A 21,547-nucleotide genomic window follows, 5' to 3' on the forward strand; every position below is an offset into this window, starting at 1 on the left:
ATAAAGAGCCGTTAATGATGGCAACTTGGGACGGGCTACTGAGTTGAAAGTAAGGACCAATCCTTTGATGTCTTTGATGCCCCCAGACACTCAGGTGGCCCAACAGACACGCAGGCCCCTCTGAGTCAAAGCAAAGCCACCGCCACCGCGTTGGGAACCTTGTGGATGGAGCCCATTGTGTCTGTCTAGCCTGGTGGGGAGACACATGGAAGATGGGTCTTTCTTTGCTAGACCAAGTGGCGCCTTACTTTTGCTGAGAGGATAAAACGAAATCAAATGAATGTGATTGAGATGCAAATCACTAGGCGGTCAGCCCACAGCATTTCCCGACTCAGGTTAGATTGTTAATAGCGCATGCAAAGCACTTTATCTACACAGATTTGGGCCGAAGCATTTTAATTGGCATGTTTCTTCTGTTGAATTCTAATCCCAGAAACTCATAAGGCTAGTGTAGCCTGCTGGAAAGTTGCCAAACTTTATGGGGACCCGCTTCTGTTTTTTGGTTTTTTTTTTTTTCCTTCTGTATGTTCAATGGGACAACAGGGTTGTTGCCTGCCTTCCTTCTTCTTCTTTTTTTTTTTTTCTTTCTCCTTTTTTTTAAATGATAAGCTTATTTGTTAGAGAGGGCGCTTTACAGATTGAAGAGGCTGTGTTATAAAGAAATGATTAAGTCTACTTTGATGGGAAAGGGGACCTATGAGAGAGATAAACACACACACACTCCAACACACACACACACACACGCTACACCTAAAGAAAAGGGAGGTAGGAGAACTGAGACAAGGCAAAACCGCATAGCAGATTGGAAAGGTAGAAAAATGTTTGAGGAATTCACCTGTGCTGACTGTGTGCCCCCCAAGTCTGCATGGTGCTTTAAGCCATGTATCATCTGAAAGGCACTGGATAAATTATCCCGCCATTCATACATAGGCCTAATGCTACAGTGTCCACTGTTCTAAACTGAGTACTATAAAAGCTCTGGAGGGGTTAGACGTCACCTGGGCAGCTCCAGGCACCGGTGGTCCTTGTGGGCAGAGATGCTGAGAGAGTCGAATAGCATCGATGGTGCAGCTCTTTGGTAGTTAGGGAGGTCATAATTGTCACTAACCCTTTTATTGGCAAGCATCATAACTCATATATCCAGTTGTTAAGTTATGGCTGTGTCGTCAGCAGTGTCCATGAACAAAATGTCCGCCTTGTCAAAAACCAACTTAAAGATCAAAGGAGCAATACAGACCTAACATACTGTTATATGTAACTCGGCAATATTCTTAAATTGAAAAAGAGAATCCCTAGCTGAGTAGTTTGCTTGTTGTCATACAGCAGACTGCCCCAAATTTCATAAGCTAAAGCCTTAACAGAATTCGCTTTCCATATGAATGTTCAACTCAGACACATGAGCCTATGGGAGAGCAATTTTATGTTTAAACCACAATTATGGTCATGAAAATATGAAGGTTTTATATATCATTGTCTATTCAAGTCAGACTTGTTCAGATACTTAAGAGTTGGGGATAATTTGCTTTTAATAAGTTATATATTTAAGTTACCTGTTTGCTGTGTATCTAGGCATTTAATTTCTTAAATCATGATGTACAAGCAGCATGCCCTGCTAGCTCGTTAAGCGTCCTTTAGATGCACTAGTCTCTGTGACCTCATGCAATAACCATTGGCACACCCCGGAGAACATGGAGTCCCTGTCCCCTGGAGATCATGGGATGTTGATTTGAGCTCCAACATCATTCTGTTTACAAGTGAAAGCATGTGCACTTCCTGCATGGAGGTTGTCCCAGTCTTAGACTTACATATATGTGCATGCTACACACATGCACACGTATCCTGGTTACTCCTCCCCTAGACTCTTGAGGCATAACAGGAAGCTGACTGGTTGTGAAGTTCATTTCTTCTTGGAACCTCTAATTTTTTATGAAGATTATTTTTTACATATATTTATATTATTACACATATATACAATAAACTACACACAGTGAGAAGAACCACGAAACAATCAGGAATTGTTTTAGGTTGATAGAGATGAGATATGATAGATATTGATTTACATCCAGAATTGTAGATGTACCAAGATAGGAAGGATGTCTTTCTCAAGGCTGCCAAATGCAAATAGGCAAAACGCTATGAATGGAAGCTGTGTTGTTTTTTATGGGCCTCTCTGCTGCACATGTGATCTCTAGAACCAGACAGAAGCCACTGAAAACACCTTGATTGAGAAAGCTGTCCCTGATCAGGTACCTACCAGCTACCCGCTGGCTTTATTCTTAAACCACGAGTAGCTGTGCAGTAGCTTGTTCTGCACACCTGCTGTTTGCCCATGCTTATCCTTGGCTTTAAGGATGCTCCATTTCCTCACCTGAACTTTCCTAGGCGAGTTGTTCTATACTGTATGATCTGTGATCTGAAGCTCCCACAATGCTCCATTAAGCTGGAAGGTAATAAGACCAAAGTAATCGATGCCGAGGCGCCTCGTTGTTAACTAGTGAAGGAGGCTCTTTGCTATACACTCTTAGGAATAGTCACATTTTTAAGGTTCTGGTTTTCAACCTTCTTTGCTTCGGTATTGGAGATGGAGCCTGGTATCTTGCGTGTGCTTGATAAATACTCTACCACACCTCCAGCCCTCTTTTAAGAAAGTGTGTGTATGTGTGTGTGTGCGCGCATGTGTGTGTGTGTGTGCGCGCACGTGCACACTGGCCTGAGTGACAGTGTGCTTACCTGTGTGTGAGCAGTATCGAGTGGAGTGCAGAGCTCTTTCTCTTTTAGTTTTATTTAAAATTTTAATTTATGTGCATGTGTGGGTGTAGGGGGTCAGATCTTGGAGTTAAACAGTTGTGAGCTGCCATGTGGGTGCTGGGAATTGAACCAGGGTCCTTTAGAAGAGCAGGCAGTGCTCTTAACCACTGAGCCCCCAGAGGTCTTTCTCTTTTAATAAAAGATCTTACTGTACTTGGAGCTTGCCATTATAGCTAGTCAAGCCAGCCAGAGAGTTCCTAGGATCCTCCTGTCTCTGCTGCCACAGCACTGGGGTTACACATGTGTATCACCATGCCTGGCTTTTACCTGGGTGCTGGGGATCCCCATGCACCTTTTCCTCAGCATAGTTCGGAGCATGGATCATAACAGGACTGCATAAGTATTTAACGTTATGATCCCTCTCCATAAAAATCTAAGATGCCACTAATGTAAGATGCGCTGTTATCTCATGAACCACTAAGACAAAAACATGTTGTTTAAGCTTTCACATGAGGTCAGTCACATCTTGCACTGTAGAGACACATGCATGGGTAACATACAGAATAAGTAGCTAGCTTGTGATAACTGGGTATTGGGGTCTTCAGTCTCTGCCACTCCGTTGTCCTTCAGGGCCAAGACTCAGAAAACCCACCTGTAGTCCAGCCTCCCACTTCCGGTGTGATCTTTAAAAGCTGGAGAGAGGTCAGAGGAGCTGGGTCGTCACAAACTGAAGTTGGCTCATGTAGTCTGTCTTCATGGTTTGTTTGTCCTCACAAATGAGGGGAAATTTCCCATAAGATTAAAGAGGGGGAACTGATATAAATTATAACTGACAGAGTGTTTAGGTCCAAACAATTCTTGACTCTGAATCTTGCCTTTGAGATGTTGCAGACAATCCTACAGCTACTGAGGGGCATTTTCAAACTTGGGGTGAAGGGAGCTTTGCCCCTCATCCTTTGGGAAAGAATGTAACCCCTTGTCACTGTCACTGCATGGTCCCAACCTCCATGGAGCGTGGCAGCGTCATATTCTGGATAAAGACCGTGTGAGTTCAGTCTTGGCCCTTCTAAATGATTGACAGTTTCCATATAAAACATAACAATTTGAGCTGCTTTGGGGAGGGGGAGTGTTTTGAGACAGGGTTTCTCTGTGTAGCCTTGGCTATCCTGGACTCACTCTGTAGACCAGGCTGGGCTCCAACTCACATCAATCTGCTTGCCTCTGCCTCCCAAGTACTGGCATTAAAGGTGTGCACAACCACCCCTGGCTCTTGAGCATGCTTTCTGTGCCTTAACAGCTGCCAGATTGTCCCTCCCCCAGACTTTGCCCAGCAGCTGGGATAATTCTTGACCCTAGTAACTGCTCCCGGACCATGTTAAAACTTGATTTCTTCCTTACTTTGTGCTGAGTGGTTGTTTGCTTACTTGCTTTTTTTTTTTTTTCCAAATCAAAAATTGGAGACTTGCTATTTTTTTCTTTCACGAGAAGATTTGTAAGTACTCTCCAGGGTCAGAGTGGGTCTTTATATCTCTGAAGTCATTCACACACATTTGCAGCAGGAACACTTTCAAATGGCACCTCAGCCCAGAAAGTGCGGGCGCACACGGTCTTTAGAACGCCTTTTACATTGTAGGTTGTGATTCTTAAATTTGCACAAGCAAACAATTCCTTTTTGCCATTAAATCTTAAGATATTCCCCCTTGTAAGCAATGAAAGTAAAAGTTGAAGAATAACATTTTGAAGAGACTCAATTTTATGGCTTTGAATACTTTATTTTAGCATTGCCAGGAAATGCCATGAGGGAAGTTGTGCTCGCGTTTGGGAACCCTATTGGCTCTTACAAATAAATCCAGTTTTCTATGATAGACCCTCTACTACAATATATGGAAGGAGAGATTGTAGGGTTTGGGTGTAAAGGATGTACTCTGAGCTCTCCTCTGTCCTCTGATCAATTGTGTAACTTCTCAGAGCAATTCTTCAACGTGGTACCCAGGTGAAGAATATAATAGCTATCTCCATAGAGACTCAGGAGAGATAAATGAGAGGGGCCTAAAAACACTGCAGTGTTATGAAGTACCCTCTAAATATGACCTGTTGCATTATTAGGAACGGGTAATATTTAGTCAGTAACATTTATTTGCTTAGTAGTCCTATTTTAAAGAAAAGAGAAAACTAGTCTCTACATCACTCTGCCCGAATGCTAGCTTGAGTGGGCCCTCCTCAGTCTACGTAAAGTGAATACATTGAATGCTGTATGGATGTATTGCCTCGTTTAACAGGGAATGTTAAAAATCCTGGCAGTTTTGTTTGTTTGTTTGTTTCTGAGAAAGAGAAGGTTAAACAATTTGTTGTTGTTTTTTCAACTAAAAGAAGTATTTCCCCCATCAATCCTATACTCACTTGTCGCTAATCTTCTCAGAATTTTCAGAGACACGAGCCACTGGCTTAACTAATGTCTGGTAGATTGTAGAGATTCTTCGGGCCAGAATCCAGGAAGCTTCCAAGCCCAAGACCCTGTTGCCCCTGCAGCCTCTCCATCCAGTCCCACCTCTCACCCCTGCCTCTTCTGGAGCCCTTCTCATTGGCAGCCTTTTCCTTGTGCCTGCTCCACCTGGTGCCAGTTTACCAGTCCCTCCCATCTTGGGGCCGGTCCTCCTGTCAGTGCCTCACAGGTGACCCTGGCACCGCTGCACCAGAGCATTCCGAGGAGCTATGGCTTGGAGAGTTACCCGAATCCTTTCCTGGGTGCCTGCTGGAGGGTACCCCTCCATTTCTATCTGTAGTAGATGTCACCAAGATTCCAGCTGCTCTCCTGAAGATTTCTGTGAGGCGTGGCCAGCCCTCCACCCTGAGGGAACGCAGGCTTGAAAGTAGGCCAGAGTGAGCAGGCAGCTTTCCTGTCCAAAACAGATGGAGTCACCAGTAAGCAGTTCTCACCATGACAAAGGAGAATTCTTCAGGAGAGAGGATGCTAGGATAAGAGTTACCTCATTTCATTCATATGTTATGGTTATTTTGACCAGAAGCCTAAGTGTTGAACGATTGAGCTAAAACACGTAATAAAACACAGTAACGTGCTTAAATAAGCTAAATGTAATAATTTCATCTGTAAAAAAAAATAATCCCATACTTCACTTGGTCTGATGTCATCAGGATCTTCACTTTTCTCATGACAAGTGTCACAGAGAGCAATATGAGTCCTGAAAGAAGTCCTGTAGGTCAACTTATTAAAAAGGGGTCCCCTGGGTATGACCCCGTAGAGCCAGAGAGGCGTGAGCCTTGGGAGGGCAGGTAGGCCAGCAGGGGTAGAGCCTTGGGAGGGCTGACATGAGGGAAGAAGCTTAAGTGCCTCAGAGCAAGGTGCATGCGGGGAGTCCTCTCCTGTCACCCCACATGCCACACTTGGCCTATGCTCAGTCACACTAGCTTTCTTTCCTTTTACTAGCATTTTAGCCTGTTCTCTGCTGGAGGTGGGGGTGGGGGGTGTTTGGGACCAGCCATTCATCCCAGCCTGGCATTCCTGCCCCCTGCTGTTCAGAGTCTACCCCCACCACTCAGAAGGCCACATCCTAGTGTCTCTGTCACGTTTCCCTCAAGTTCGACATGACATGTAGTTATCTAATGCTTCCCTTGACTGGATCTGTTTATCACTTACATCTCCCTTTGGACTGTCAGCTAAAAGCCAGCATAAGCTATTTTAAGCCTACAAAAATGCCCAGAAAATGAGTACCCACCCCGCCCCCACACCCCTGAGACAGTGACAGTGCAGTGACCTAGACAGAGGAGCACTGATGAGGCTGTTGGGTGGTCAGAGAGCACCACAGTCGTGACGTGTGTCATGTGTACTCCCATTCAACACAAGCATGTGGCCCACTTAAATATTTTTTCCGGTAGCTACATTTGGAAAAAAAAAAAAAAAGTAAAAAGAAGTAAGTGAAATTAAACGTTCTGTTTAATACGGTGTGTGGCGTCCTTACGTGGTTTGGGTCCCCGAACCCTGACAGGGGGCAACAAGGGAATAAAGAGAGGATGTGCATATGGGACACATGAACTGAAAAGCTGGGATCGAGTGCTCTGGGCTCCCTGATAGAGAAGCCACAGCAAACCCGGCAGCTCAGCGTGTTCGCTATATGTAGTTGAACAGGGAGGTTGGGTTGTTGCTCATAGCGGAAGGGAACTGGCTTATATACCGGTAACCAAGAAGACGAGGTTATTATATGCAGCTGAACAAGGAGGGAGGGTTAGCTAATCTCGGCGGACGCAGTCTCTATAGGGGAGCACTCTATAGGAGGGAAAAGTAAGAAAGCTATGATGTACATGTTCTGTACATACTGTCTACATGTGTGCTAGAGCCACAGGAAGGCTTTGCCATCACTCTGAGCTTTGCCACTCCCTTGGGGCTGAGACACTGAGGTCCTTGACGATGCTGTGTCCGTGTCAAACCATGCATATTGGCTTGGGATTCTACTCGTTCCCTCCACCAGCGAATCCAAAGCATTATCTCCAAGTGGCCCAGTATTTTTGCTCACCGCCGCCTCCACATGCACATACCAGTCTTTTGAAATCTCGTGGACAGTTTACATCAACAGCATATCTCAATTTAAATAGTAAATTTTTGTCAGAAGTATTTGGCATTTAGATGTCATAAAACTGGTAGTTAGTTGCCAAGGGGCCACTGCTAGGGGAGATGGCTCAGACAGTAAACTGCCTTTCTACTCCAGTACATGAACATAAAACTATCCCTGCATCCATGGGGAATAAAAAAGTCAGGCATGACAACCCATATTCTGATCCCAGAGTCAGCAAAGTAGAAACAGGAAGACCCTCTGAGCTTACAGGTCTAGATAATCAGTGAGGTCCAAGCTCAGTGAGAAACCCTATCTCAAAAAACATGGCGGAGAGTGATAGATATCCACCATCAACTCTTGGCCTCCATGGGCACGTGAGTGCACACACACACACACACACACACACACACACACACTCATGCACTTACATGCACACACACATATGCATACATATGTTCATATCCACAAACACATGTATGACACAAAATTGATCGTTGGGAAAGTAGGTTTTTTAGCCACAACTTCTTATAACCAAATTAGTTATCAGCTTTAAATCTTAAATGAATTAAAATTAAGGGAGAGTTTAAAAATTGGCTCCTTTGTTACACTAGCATTATTTAGGGTCTGTGTTGGTTGCTTCAGACTGTTGGTTGCGAAGGTCCCTCATAGTCCCGCATAGGCAGTACCCCTGGTCCTGTGTCTGCAGACTGTCAGCTTCGTGGCTGAATGTGGAGAGAGAGAAGTGGACCAATCATTTTAAGACCTTGTGAGCTATGATGTTTCCTTCTGGTTTGTTCTGGAAAGGGCAAAGGCATAGCCCTCACAGTCATCTGGGACCAAACACAGAATAGCCTTCTGGAAGCATCCCCTAAGGCCTACAAAAGAGAGGGACCCACAGAGAGTGCTGGGCCTGTTCCAGTGCCTCACGCCCACACCGTGGAAGCACAGAGAGTTTCTCTATACAGGAATATGGATTTCCCAAGGCCCCGCCCTGAAGAGGTGCATTCTTAAGGAGAGGGCTTGTTAGGCCCCCTACCCCCTACGAGCAAAACCTCTTCATATCAGCCCATCCTGGTTTCCCTGCTACAAACTCATTCCACTAACAACTCAAAAAAAAATATTGTTACATGATATGTGCCTCCCCCAGGAGAAGAACAAGGGTCAGTGTTATGTTCCGAGTCATCGATGTCACAGGCTTCTGTCATGGCTCTAAGTTAATTACCAAATGACAGTTCTCCTCTGCTAAAGGCATTAGCAGACTAGCTCTAATTGAGATGTCTAGAGCCACGTGCCCACATATCCAGGGTGCCCGCCCCAGACCGAAACTAAAGCTTGATACGGCAGAAGTTACCAAGAGTTGAAGCTTATGCAGAGCGCGCTCAGAGGGAGAGAGCTCTTCCCCAGTGGAATGAACTGTCAAGAATGGAATCCTTAGAGGAAAACCTTTAAACCTTCTGTACAACTCCTGGGTAGACCAGTAGGTTCTTTTCTGTTTTCGTTACCTTCCAGCATGCTTTAAAAAATAAAAAAATATAAAAATAAAATAAAATAAGACAGTTCTATGCAGCCCTAGCCGCAAACTCAAGGTCTCTCTCCTACCTCAGTCTCCTAGGAGCTAGGATTTCAGGCATGGACTACTGCCTGGCTTCTTTTAGGGTGAGGTAGAAGGGGGTGTCTTATGTAGACTACTCTGACCTTGAGAGCAGAGGTTAAAGAGGCCACATTGTAAGATACGGTAAGAAGACAAAGATCAACCTTGTTCTCAAATCCCTTAACTAGTGAAAAAGGAAACATATAGATCCACTCTCTGGTTCTCCAGTGTATTTTTAATTGGTTCCAGACTTGGGAAATGGCAAGTATGAGTCCCCAAAACCAACCTTACAAGTGACAGGAAAAGCCCTTCATGTGTAGCAAGCTGTCTCCCACCCAATATATTTTGACTCATGACAACCCTGGTGAGGGGTGTATCTCTGGAGAAAGATGTCACCTCATTATTATTATTAAGGAAATGCAAGCCAAGTATGGCGGCACATGACTGTAATTCCAGCACGGAGGCGGTAGACGCAAGGAATCAAGAGTTTAAGGTCCTCCCCAGCTCCGTATTGAGCTTGAGGCCAGCCGGGGTTATCTGAGACCCTGTGGCAGGAGATGGAAAGGCAGACCCAAGAAACCAAATGTCACGCCCAAGACAGCACAACTAGGAAGAGCTCAGACCCAAGTTCTCATCTCCAAGTCCAGATTCCTCCCACAACCCCACACCCTTCTTACGTCACAGCCCTTGCAGTGGAAGATTGCAGCGCCCCCTGGAGAAAGTGCGGCCATCCCAATGGGTTTCTTCTAACGCCCTTGTCAGCTCCAGCCAGTGACCTCCTCCAGCCGTCCTTTTAGCTGGTTTTAGCGGCCTGGTGTTTAGTCATGTTGTCCCCACTTCCACCAAACAGCGACTCTGAAATCAGACATTGGCTGGGCAATATTTGGGAATGAATTATTGTAACCTAAAGGCACCAGGCCTTTTTTTTTTTTTTTTTTTTTTTTTTTTTTTTTTTGGCTCACAAGCTCTGGTTGTGCCATCCTTATGTCTATATTTTTAGAGATCCTAGGTTATTATAGAAACTGTGAAAAAAAAAAAAAAGGATGGGCAAAAGAAATCTGGCTCCCAATGTAGCAACCGCTTCGTTGCTTCTTGGATTAACTTTGCCTCCACCCAGCCCTCAACAGATGCCACACCTGCCGCTGATGCTGAATGAGGGAGCTCCTGGAGGATGGGAGAAGCGTCGTGTTGCCGCTGGCCGCCCTCCTCATCTGGTTGATTCTGGGTACCAGCTGGGTCTGAGACATAATGTGAGGAAAAGCCATGCAGAAGGGTGGATAGCTGACATTTGCAGTGTGAGGTGCCCCCACCCCGCAGACTTCCTCCTCATGTTCTCCATTAGCAGGCCAGTCTTCCACTGACCTTAGAAACCCACCATATGCTCAGCTCAGGGGTTCCTGCCGAGTTTCTGTGGATGTCCTCAAGGAGTCTGATTCACCCTCCTGTAAGCCCTCAGCACTGAAAGCCTTCCTGCCACAGAATGCTCACCCAGAACCGGAACAGGGCAGCTGACTTGACTCTTTGGGTAATGGCCTGGGCTCAGACTCTACCGCAGAGCTGGTGTTACTGGTGCAAATTAAGGTTGAATGTTCTAGACCCTTGTGGATGTCACAGGTGTGATATTGCCAGCAGCACCATCTGCCGCCATGGCCTCAGCATGTGGCCATGCTTTCCACATCTGCAGTGCCCAGCTCACTATTCCTTTGGTGTGCAGTATTTGATAAGCACAAATGACTTCTTCTTTCCTTCCTTCTTTTTTTCTCTCTCTTCTTTTCTCTATTGCTTTTTTTTTTAAATTTTGTTCCTCCAAGCGGTTAATAAGATTCAGTGAAGAGAAAGGAAATAATAAGTATTTCCCAAAGTTAGGTTGGCTGGTGCACACCTGTAATCCCAGCACTCAGGAAGCCAAGGCAAGAAGAGTGTGGCTTTCAGGCCATAGCAATAACCTCTCTCAAAAACCAGCCAAAGTATTAGAAATATTAAAAAAGTAAATTAAGAAATCATAAAACATCATTGAGTTTAGCATTGTTATAAACATATGAGGAGATGGAGAAGTCTTAGAGCCATCTTCACTCTTAGAGTTACAGCTCATAATTTTTTTAATTTTAATTTTTCGAGGCAGGGTTTCACTGTGTAGCCTTGGCTGTCCTAGACTCACTTTGTAGACCAGGCCATCCGCCTGCCTCTGCCTCCCAAGTGCTGGGATTAAAGGCGTGCACTACCACGCCTAGCACAGCTCATAATATGGATAGTTTACACCACAGTTTTGATTTGTTATTCAATAAATTTCCCATGATAGAGTAAAAGTCCTCGGAGACCCACTGGATAGTAGTCTGTAAGCGCCAATGGTTTGACAGTTGAGGAATTGCACACATCTTGAAAAAAAAAACCCTTGATTGGCCCCTGAGACTTTCTCTGCACAATTTGTCACATGCACAGGGTCTGAAACTTAGCATTGGCTACATTCATTGTACATAATTATTAATATAAAAAAAACTCTGAAGAAAGAAGCCACATCTTAGTGATGTGTTTTCAAGTTCATCAAAAGCACCTACATTAATGAAATCGATGGAGTTTTCTGTTGCCATGACTACTCTGTTGCCATGGCTACTCTGTTGCCATGCAGGATAGCCCTGAGCATCCTTTTCCTGCAACTGATGACACTTCAGACTATGGACTCACCTATCAGAAGCTCCATTTTCTTACATCCTCTTTTGTACTAAAAACGTTTTCTTTTAAGGAATAAAGAGCTCTTAAGCTCACAGTTACGTGAGTGATTAATGTGTGTGCAGTAGAAAGCTTTAGTAAGAAAAATAAATTTTAGTTTATGGAAAATACAGTAGCCATATATATTTAAGCCTCAAAAAAGATGCCTTCTTGGAGTGCCAGTACAGTCATCTAGAAACAGAAGCCTAAGTTTCATGTGTATACAGGACTGTGTTACATGGAAGGCTTCTAAACACATTGTACTCCCGGTGTCAGCCAGTCCACTTGTGCAAACGGTTAGCAGTAGTTCATCAGTAGAATTTTTCAGTATGTTTTCAAATTCTCAAATGGATGTGTAATGGGTGTGGCCAGACTACAGTATGCTTTGGGTCTTTCCTGCTTCTGTAAGGTGTCCTGACTACAAGTGGGATGAGCTAAAGCATCATTTTGAACCCTAATCGCACGGGTAAGGATACAGGGTGGGGGGGTAGGGGGGTTGGGGGGGAGGGGAGGCAGAGAGAGGGAGGGAAGGAAGGAGGGAGGGAAGGAGGGCGGGCACCATCTTCTGGACCCTGATAATACTTTGCTTCTCAGGGTTTTTTTATTTTTTTATTTTATTTTTCTCTCTCATCTTGAAAAACAGGTATATTTGTCTTAGAGTCATTGCTTTAAAAATCACAGAGCAGATTCCTGGGGCAAGAAGCCCTGAGCTTTTCTTTGGTTGTTTACTTGAAGGACTTCTTATTGACTGTGCAACCCTACTGAGTTGTAGTAGTGGGCCGGTGACCTTCCAGGATAGAAGTCAGTGCACAGCCAGCAATTTCCATAGCACTGGCTCAGATCAGCCAAGACATGCATGCATTCAGTCAGCAATATTCGAGTGTCTTTATAGGCTATGTATGAAATCCTGGGTGTGTCCTTGTATGTTTAAACCAATCAATTCTTAACCTAAAAAGAAACTCATCTTTAAAAGTATCCTTTTCCAAAGCAAATTTTCATAGGCATTTATAAGAACTTACTACGGAGCTTCAGCAAGAAGGTAGGGTCTCTTAAAACATTCATGCCAGGCACACTTTAATCCAAGTATTACAGAGGCAGAGCTAAGAGGATCTCTGATGAGTTCAACACTACCCTGGTCTACATAGCAAGTTCTAGACCAGACAGAACTACATAGGAAGACTATCTCATGAAAAAGAAATGTTAAAGTTGTTAAAGCTTCATACAACCAACCAGTAGATTTTGTTGTTGCTATTGTTTGAGTTTTGTTTTGTTTTGTTTGTCAGTAGACCATTGACTATAACACCAAGACCACCATAGCCTAAATTAAGAACAACTCTTTTCTTTTTTATGTTCAATTTTACTTGTTTAATTTACAGCATGCTTTGTGTGTGTGTGTGTGTGTGTGTACATGTGTGCCACGGTGTGTCTGGAGATCAGAGGACAACTATTGGTTGCCCTCTCCAGCTGCCCTGTGGGATCCAAGGATCCAACTTGGGTTGTCAGGCCTGCACAGAACCTCAACCTGCTACGCCACCTCTCCAGCCCACAAAGGTTTGTTTCTTACTCACAAGTCCCAGTTCTGACTGCCTCTGAGATGTCTTCAGGAACTGAGGCTTCCTCTGTCTCATGATCCTGCCCTCCTCTATGCTTGACCTCAAGATTGTGACAGAAACGGGAGAGATGCCACGTTTGTCTCCTCCCTAGCCTTGAAGTGATGCACTAAATATCTGCTCCACCATGTGGCTCTGATGGCATGCCCTCTCCAGAGACAGGAAGACTGGGAAATTCCCAGGCTTAGCATCTTCTTCCCAAGAACAAATCTGCTATGAGAGGGAAACGCAGTTCATGAGTAAAAGCCTAGTAATTTCTGTATTCTTCGCATTAATCATAAGACTCTCGCTAAAGAGTAACTAATAAAATGAGACAGCTTGCCAAGTGCTGAACTTGCTGACAGCCTGTGGCATGAAGAGAAATTAAGTCCATCGACGTGTCTCTCAGACACAGCAAGTCCTAATCCGGTTGCCATAGAGCTCCTAAGCACTGTGTCACTATAATGGCTTTCTGTTGCCGAGTTCTGTTGCCATCACTGTCATCATCACTATGTCTCCTGGTGTGGGTGGGTATCCTGGAAATCCATGAATGAGTGATCGGAAACACCTTAATTTCAAGTTTTGACAGACTCGTAGGGTAAATATTACTTTTACTGCAGTGGAGAAGGAAATTGTGAGACACTCCAACTCTGCCATATATTATTGAAAGAGTGGGAGAAGTGGGAAGTGTGGGATGAATGGAAATGGGGCCCAATCTAAAATCATCCATGCCGCATGCTGCCCAGCACAGGGGCAGCACTTGCATTGCCGGCTGTGGTAACGGGTCTCCTGGAGTTATATGACTAGTCAGTGGAAGACCTGAGTGAAAAATTCAGAAGATGAATAATTAGAAAAGCGGCAGCCCGTGGTGCTGGAACCAAAAGCTCGCTCTGCTGGTAACTAACTTCCTTCTAGGTTTTGCTGATGTTAGCTCCGATCTAGCCTTTTCTTTGTTGGCCCTTCCTGCTTAGATAGGAGAGTGTCCTGAGACTTGGGAGCCCGAGAACCACACAGCTCTGAGGTGGGATCAACATCCCTATGGAAGGGCATCCTGAGACACAGGAGCCCAGGAACCACACAGCTCTAAGAGGAGGTCTCCTCAGCAGAGGCGTTGCAGCACCCAAGGGAGGGTTTCCCCAACTCCAGCTGATCTGGCTCCTTCTTCAGCCCATTGCAGCTCCCAGGGGAAAGTATCCCCAGCTGAGCTGAGGAGGGTAGGAGACTCAGTCTCTCTCCTTTGCTGTCTCTCTTCTGGGCTTCTTTTGATGAGAGAGTCACACCAGGCAGCATATCTCTTAAAAGCTATGTATCTGGAGGGACGAATCCAGGAGTGGCTGCCGCCGCTCCCAGGAGAAGACAGCAGAGAACTGAGCAGACATAGCTTTTGATAGGATTTCTTAGAGAGCAGAGTTTTCTAGGGCAGAGATTTCCAGAGTGAGGATTGGTGGGATTTCAAGCCCTGAGTTTGGGAAAGTTTAGGGATTGCCGGGTTTTCCTGTTCAGGGATTGGTCAATTCTCCTACACAGGGACTCAGGGATTGGTGAGTTTTTGTTCCGACTTTTCACCTAAAGTTAGCATGGTCTGGGAGGGAGCCCACTGAGGGGGTAAAGATGGCCTTTGTGTGATAGTTGAGGCTGAAACTGCCATCATGACAGAGCCTATAGGGAGGGGCCTATTACTTCAAGACTTAAGGGGATTACCCATACTTGAACTCTAAGCTAAAAGAAACAACTTTCATTACCTAACTGTGAACTTACACTAAGAGGTCAGATTTCTAGTCCTGGTCCCTGGCTGACAGTGCCAAACCATGTAAAGTTTTCTGCTTTAGGGGGAACAGCTAGTTTACACATTGTTGCCACAGAGACAGCCCTAGAGCTCCCAGACTGGTTACAGTTAGAAGGGTCCCCCTCCCCAAGTTCCCTGTCAGCAGCAGCCATGACTGAGGCCTCGGGTGCTGCTGTTTTCTCTATGATATCAGCTTCTCAGTTTCTCCAGATTTCTGATCTCAGGTCCCAGGGCTGTGGAGATTTAGCCTCAGCCGCTCTGGAATCCTGAGGAGTTTGTTACCGGCTGGAGGTGTAGAGAGACCAGCAGCACAGCCTGAAGAGGGGCGCTCCTTTCAGGGACCACAGGGGGCGGCACCCAAGGGGAGATGAAGAGGGAGCACCTGGAGGAAAGATGCAGGGGGAGCCCAGAAGCAAAACTTGAAGCATCTGGGCCTGTCTGCGAAGTCCCTCAGGCAGAGGCCTGGACACTTTCCTGCAAAGGAAACAAAGTTTACAAAATATACAAGGTTAGCAGGGAGTTCCGGTAGCCTTCCTGGCTGTGAATGGTCAACGGGCAGAAAGTCTTGCATCACAGCAACGATTGTAGGATTGTAGGATTGTAGGATTCTCTGGAGAGATGGACAGCCAAGAGCTGATTGCATTGTAGGAAGAGGGAGAACCAATAGCCGGTGACAGGGGCATAGATAGCGTCCTGCTCTCTTGAGAACCATGTGGATGAGTGGGAAACCTCTATGACCTCTAGTCACTCATCTGAAAGATGGGGGTTTAAACAAGGTCTCTGTATCCATCGATGACTACAGGGAACCTCACTGAAGAAAGTAGAGCTCTGCCTAAGAAATACAGTTCTGTGGTAGCTCATGGCAAAAACCAAATCGTCTGAAAGTCAGAAGTGTTGGATTCTAGCTCTGCCTCCCTGAGCTTCAGCGGACCCATTTATAATGAGTTTTCATTTATTCACCTGCATTAATCAGAGTTCCTAGAGGAAATAAGCCAATAGAATGACTATCTGTTAAAAGGGGGGTGGTGAGATGGGCTGCGCAATGCCTTCTGGGTATTCCAACAGTGGCGGGATGCATACAAGAGAGGCTGAGAACCTGGTAGCACCTCAGCGCACAGGGCTGGATACCTCAGTATCCCAGTGTGATGCCAAAGGCCTAGAAGATTCCTGGAGATCCACTGGCCTTCAGTCCAGGCCAGAAGCTGAAGAGGCTAGGCTGTGGTGTTGTAGCAGCGGCAGGCAGCTCAGCAGCAAGACAAATATGGTAGATGGCCTCATTGCTAAGATGTGAACACAAGCTGGGTGTAGTGGCGCACGCCTTTAATCCCAGCACTCAGGAGGCAGAAGCAGGTAGATCGTTGTGAGTTCGAGGCCAGCCTCGTCTACAAAGCGAGCCCAGGACAGCTAAGGCTACACGGAGAAACCGTGTCTTGAAAAACAAATAAAAAAAACTATGAAGACAGCCTGGCAAAAGCATTTCCCCAGGCCTCTTTGTATCTGGGCCGTTCTGAGAAGGCGCTGCCTGCACTGAGGGTAGGTCTTGTGACTTCCATTAACCTAACCAAGAAAACGCCGCACAGGTATGCCCAGAGGCTCGCTTGCCTCATGGGTGACTCTCCTGCCATCATGTCTAGTCTATGAAAAGAACACCGAGAAACCTGCAAAGTTGTTTCTTCTGCTAAAACAAGTACTGTGGAGAAATGAAAAATGTTGACCTGGGTGTCATCAGATCTACACACTGGAGTTGCTTAGAAATAATAGTGACTCAAGGAGTCTAAGTAAAAAAAAAAAAAAAAATAGCATGAGGTCTTCAATAGTTAGCCCTCCCTGTGGTTGCTGTTTAGGAAACTCCGTACCTTTCCAGATGTGACCAGAGTCATGCAGAAAAGTAAAGCATAGGCTAGGTGAACTCTATTCTGGCTACAGGAGGAGTTCTCAATGTCACTCATTAATTTCACATTTTTTCGTTATTGATGCCGTTACTGCTAGTTGGCTGTTAGTCAGCGTAAGAAATGTGCTCCCTTGGTGCCTGGTGTATGTCGCTCGGAGGTAGTCATTATGAATTTAAGTGTTTGTGGGTTTTTTTTTTTAAGACATTAATAGGCCTGACCTCACAGAGCTTCTGGTAAGTTCTACAAAGTGCAGGAAGTAACCCATTAGAAATGTGAAAGACTACATTATAAAAATGACCGCAGCACCAATGGGAGTCACGAGCATGTCTGTGAAGGAAAAAATGTGTCATTTTCCTGTAAAGGACACATAAGGACATTTACTCAGTATCTGTAGGTTAAATGACTATCCAGGAGAAGATGGTGCCTGTGACTGGGGAAGCCAGCAAGCAGACCTGGCAGTGACTGTGATTGTGACTTTATCACAGCTGGAACCTCTGTTGAGCAGCTGTAGCCATGCATAGACACCCACCCACCCACCCCCACATCTTGGTTTTTAGTACATGTTAAATATGCCATGCGAGTAACTATAGAAAGTTACTAAATAGACAACATTCCTGTGGGCTAGCCTGAGGACCAGCTAACATATATGGAGAAGATGAACTGACAGATCCAGCTGAGGTCCCGGCCACAGCGACATAAGTCACTTGAGTCTCCATTAGCTTGAGACCAGCCAGAAATGTTAGGGAGGTATTCTCAAGTAAGCAGCCTCCAGACAGTTATGGATGAACTTCAACCATGTGTGAGGTCTCACCAAAAAGTAACCTGCTTTATAAGGAAACAGGCTGAGATGAGCATGGGTCAGCCAGATAAAGGCTGAATTGACTGATGATAGTTGATTGACTGACTACCTTGTTTAAAACGCATCAGATGTGCCAGGCATGGTGGCTCACACCTTTAATTTCAGTACTCAAGGCAGAGTCAGATGGTCTACAGAGTGAGTTCCCGGACATCCAGAGCTACAGAAAAAGTCCCTGTCTTGAAAAAAATAAAAGAGAGATGGGGAGGAAGAAGAGGGTGGGGGGAGGAGAGAGAGAGAGAGAGAGAGAGAGAGAGAGAGAGAGAGAGAGAGAGAGAGAGAGAGAGAGAGAGAGAAGACGTACACCTTCAGATAATGGAATTCATTACCAGCTACCAAACCTAAACTAGTTCATGTTCTTATAAGCCATAAGTGTCTAGTAAGCTACCCTGTGACTGAATGGCATAAATGTTCATTTGTCTCGCTTATGGATTTGTGGGCTGGGAGCTCGGTACAGGGAGGATAGTTTATCATGTCTGAGTCCGCTGAGTCCTCAGCTGTGACGTGGAGGCTGCACTGCTTCACTAGGGGCTACTACGGAACTCTGACTAGTCCTATAGATCTCAGGTGGCTTATGTTGCTATGATTGGGGCCTCAGCTGGGTTAGCCAGCCTTTACCCTTTCATGTATGGTGGCTCGTCCCCAGGGTGTCTGTAGGAAGAACCAGGCAGCACCCAGATGACCTTTAAAAATAAAAAATAAAAAAAGATATATTTATTATTATGTATACAGTGCTCTGCCTGCATGTACACCTGCAGGCCAGAAGAGGGCACCAGATCACATTGTAGATGGTTGTGAGCCACCATATGGTTGCTGAGAATTAAACTCAGAACCTTTGGAGAGCAGGTGGTGCTCTTAACCACTGAGCCATCTCTCCCCGGCGCCACAGTCACACAGCATCATCCATGACGTTCTAGAGGAGAGGGACAGTGGGCTCTATAGCCATGCTTGGAGAGAGAGCTTACCAAGGACTATTGTAACAGCCATTTAAAAAAAAAGATGACCTGTCATATTGGGGCGGGGGGAGTTAAATATGAGGTAGAAATGAGGAGCTAGGAAATGATCTAAACTAACCAGCCAGATTTGAAAAAGTACCAACCAGAATTTATAGAATTAAACATGTAGTCTAGCCAGGTACGCTGGCCCATGTATGTAATCCCAGCGCTGCGGAGGCTGATGCATGAAAACCACCGCAAGATGAGAGTCAGCCTAGTATACATAGCAATTTCCAGATCATTCAGGACCATGAATAAGAAGAAGGATTAAAGCATCTGTATTTGGGGGATGATGGGGGGGAGGGGGCGGAGCGGAGGCCAGATACAGTAGTACATGCCTTTAATTCCAGCATTGAGAAACAGAGATGAGCATATCTCTGTGAGTTTGAGACCAGCCTGGTCTCTATAGAGGCAGGAGAGGCAGGATGACAATAGGGAGACCCTGTCTCAAAAAAAAAAAATGCTGTGTTGTAGGGAGAAGAATAATGTGAGGACATAACTTGGAATAATTTTTAGAATATATGAAAGATACAAATAACATATAAATCCTCAAATTATGGGAACAAAATGCCAAGAAAAGTATATAACAAGAGTTCCACACCCAAACAGATGAGCAAGATCATATCAAGTAGTCCAAATAGTGAAGACTCCTAATAATGAAATATTGTTTAAACTGATGGGTAACTTCTAACAAATATCTTTAAATTGTTTATAGCAAGTAACTACCAGGTTGAGATTAAGGAGATTAAGGGGCCTGTGAAATAATCTTTAAATGGGAGGGTAACAGAAACATTTTCACAGGTGCACTTTGAGTTATAGAATTTTCCAAAGATATGTTCAGAAAGGAGAAAAACATTTCCCAGAAGGAAGGTCTTACATCAAAACCGAATGTGGTGGCACCTACTTTTAATCCCAATCCTTGGGAGACAAAGGCAGGAGGATCTCTTTGAGTTTGAGGATGGCCTAGTCTACATAGGAAGTTCCAGAACAGTCAAGGGAAACACAGAGATACATAGAAAGATCCTGTATCAAAAAATAATAATTTCAGCAGTGAAATTGACAAGTGTGAGAGTAAAATCTTTTCTTTATTAAGCAGAATGATATAGTGCGTGGCCTGTGGGGTTGATAAAAAGCAGGCCTATAACATATTGTCCAGCCATGACACTGAAACCTGGAGGAACTGAGAAAACTCTTTTAAGTTCCTTGTATCATTCAAGAAAATGGAAAATTCATAGATTTTCTTAGGCAAAGTGATGTTGCCACAAAGGTAGCAAAATTACAATGGAACCACTAAAATGTTAGAAATACAATTCATGAATCCCAACTAGTAAAATCTACTCACCAGAATAAAAATAGTGGAATATGTTCAGAGTGCACAAGAACATAAGAAGTGAGAACATGGGGCAGAGAGAAGACTGGATAAATAGGACCATGTAAAAATAGCCCCAAATATCAAAAAGTACAATAAATGTAAATGAACCAAACCAACCAATTAAGTGCCCCGCTACTCAATTTATTAAAATATGCCTTAGAGGAAAAAAAGAGAGAAAAGAATGAAAGGTGGGAGTTCCTCAGTCTTATTGATGACCACAGTTGTAGTATTACAGCTGGTCAGGAGAGATGATTGAACATAATATTTACAAAATACACCATGTCTTTGTCTGTCACTTTCTTTATGCCAAAATGCCTACAAGACACACCACACCTGCTGCTTACCTATCTCTAGGGTAGAGGCAACTGGAAGTCCTTATTGCTATTTTTTTTGAGGCCGTGTCTTTTAACATTCATGACATGGGGCTTCTACACAGTTCCTGTGTTATACAACAGCACCTCTTTCACAACCCAAGATGTCACACTCTGGTGAGGAATGAAGTGCTCGTGGGCTTATTTAACTGTAGCCTCGTAAACCATCCCAGAGTCACAGGAGATGAGGCAGCAGCATCAAGAATTTATCAAAGTGATTCATCTCCATTGCTGTGGACAGATTACATTCTCGTCCTGTCACTGAGAGTTTATAGCCAGCCTCTTAGTCATTGTACATGTATTATTAATAATCTCTAGGAAAGCAGGACATTGGTGCCTGGTTTTGGAGCATTGCTTGAACAGTGGCGCCTGGGTTCATAATAACAGTGTCTCTGGCAACTTGGTCTTCTTGAAACATAGTCTGAAGAAATATTGTTTCTCCTTCCTATTCTTAGGCTTCACTACATCCTTTATTTGATAATGTGTTAAAACTTGCATTGACAGATTAGGCTGGAGATAATAATAATAATAATAATAATAATAATAATAATAATAATAATAATAATAATAATAATAATAAAAAAACAACTTTGATCTGCCTCTACCCTCCTCCTCTCTGAGAGCCATTATTGAATAAAGCAACATCTGACTTGAACAGACTTTAGTAATGGGATTGGTTTGTTGATGTAAACTGGGGAGTCCCTGCTAGGAAAGTGTAAACTGGGCAGAATGACGTGATTGGTGAGGTAAGTGCAGAGACTTTGCCTGCAAGGGTGCCCTGTGTGCTGGGCACCCAGCAGTGAGCAGCACCCCTCTTGTAAGAAATCAGTGGTCCTGGCAGCCTTTACCATGACCTGCATGAAGGAAGACCCGGTAAGGAAGAGAGAGTTGCTCTCTCTATTTGAGGAGTTGCTCTCATATCTTCCTGGGGACCTTACAGGGAAAGGGGATGGGTGGAGCAAGTCTCAAGCCTCTTAGTTCCCTAGTGAAAATTCACTCACACCTGCTATATGTTAAATGTTTGTGCCTCCCTTCCACCTCACCTGGTAAAACAAATAAGATAAAAATTTTCA

The 21,547-nt window shown here is 44.6% G+C and overlaps 1 protein-coding gene across 6 annotated transcripts in view; it reads left to right on the forward strand.

The window, feature by feature from the left end:
* TMEM108 (transmembrane protein 108) overlaps window positions 1-21,547 on the forward strand; it is a 292,079-nt gene that overhangs the window by 164,509 nt on the left and 106,023 nt on the right. The gene's annotated exons all lie outside the window — the stretch shown is intronic.

This window comes from Acomys minous (assembly GCF_964271855.1).
Source record: "Acomys minous genome assembly, chromosome: 13".
In the NCBI taxonomy this organism is placed as follows: Eukaryota; Metazoa; Chordata; class Mammalia; order Rodentia; family Muridae; genus Acomys; species Acomys minous.